This window comes from Atractosteus spatula, chromosome 1 (assembly GCF_055471065.1).
Source record: "Atractosteus spatula isolate fAtrSpa1 chromosome 1, fAtrSpa1.hap1, whole genome shotgun sequence".
Lineage (NCBI taxonomy): Eukaryota > Metazoa > Chordata > Actinopteri > Semionotiformes > Lepisosteidae > Atractosteus > Atractosteus spatula.
Genome location: NC_142706.1, coordinates 55,743,982 through 55,745,197, shown reverse-complemented (window position 1 = coordinate 55,745,197; position 1,216 = coordinate 55,743,982). Strand labels below are relative to the sequence as shown.

Genomic DNA, 1,216 nt, shown 5'->3' with positions numbered 1-1,216 from the left:
AACTTTATCATCCAAGTCACATAATGCATATTAGCATCCCCAGCTGCACAAATGGAGGCACAAATGGTTTATAATCCATGTTTAATGAAATGCATTTTAGCTGTGCAGGCAGCAGACTACTGCACACATTTAAGTCACCTTATGTGAGTAATTTTAGATGCAATTTGACAGATGTATTTTTTTACCATGAGAAATGAAACATGGGTTCTGGTGCAGTGTTAAGATTAGTTTTCAATTTACTTTGCAATGATTTGTAGTAATTAAAATGGATAAGCATGAATAACTGGACATTTTAAAGTTTTGGAAAGGGGAAACTGGCACAAGAGTAAAATAGACAACACAAAGAAGAAATAAGAATAAGAGGCATATGAACAATAAAACAATAAGATTTTAGCCAGTTTTTATTTAGAAAGAGTCCCAAAAATTTGCACACATTCCATTTACAAAATGTCTGTGAGAATAGCTTGTAAATTGAATAATGAATTGGTTAGATAACATACCTTTTATAATGAAAAAAACCAAAGTGATAAGTTTAGTCATCGTTTTGTGCCTCCATTCATATCTGAGTAAGCGGAGGTTACTTAACATGTACAATTTATTCAGATACAAAATTAATTATGGTCTAACAAACTAAACACAATTCTTTCAAAACAGTACATTTGTGCCCTATTACCCAGTGCTTAATCATGAAGGTATATAATCATGTAGTTCAGATGACCTTGCAGAAGCAACAGCATTCCTGAAAGCAGATAAATGAAATATCTTCATGAATCAGAAACTAAAAAGGCTTCAATTTATTGTTTACCCACCTGAATGCATTTCATTACATGGTGAGTATGCTATTTTGAGCATTAGAATTATAAAAATGTGGCTGCACTGATTAAAGGCCATGGTGTAACTCCATGTGGCACCAAAAGCCCAGACGAAATTAAATGTGAGGCTTTATTGAAAACAACATTTCTTTATCTGATTCACAACTTTATTTTTCCCAAACAGCCTTGGTCCTTGTAACTGAAAAAATTGAATGATTTGATGATGGTGACTACAGTCACCATATATTAAATGCAAAATCAACTATTTTGTGAGGAAACGCATGCTTCTAAATGCTAATTTCTACATCAAAAATGTAAAATGTGTGAAGTACGAAAATCAATCAGCAAATTATTGATTAAGCCATCAAACTGTACATATTAGTTACAAAACATACAGAATGTAT

The 1,216-nt window shown here is 32.2% G+C and overlaps 1 protein-coding gene across 5 annotated transcripts in view; it reads right to left on the bottom strand.

Annotated features, from left to right (window-relative positions):
* Positions 1 to 385: 385 nt before the first annotated feature.
* The window catches only part of gria2b (glutamate receptor, ionotropic, AMPA 2b), a 72,635-nt gene continuing 71,804 nt past the window's right edge, over positions 386 to 1,216 (bottom strand). For all 5 annotated transcript variants that reach the window (XR_016090845.1, XM_088911524.1, XM_088911505.1 and 2 more), the window contains one exon: positions 386 to 1,216. This exon is cut by the window's right edge and continues 1,230 nt beyond it. The gene's annotated coding sequence lies outside the window, so the exon portion shown is untranslated.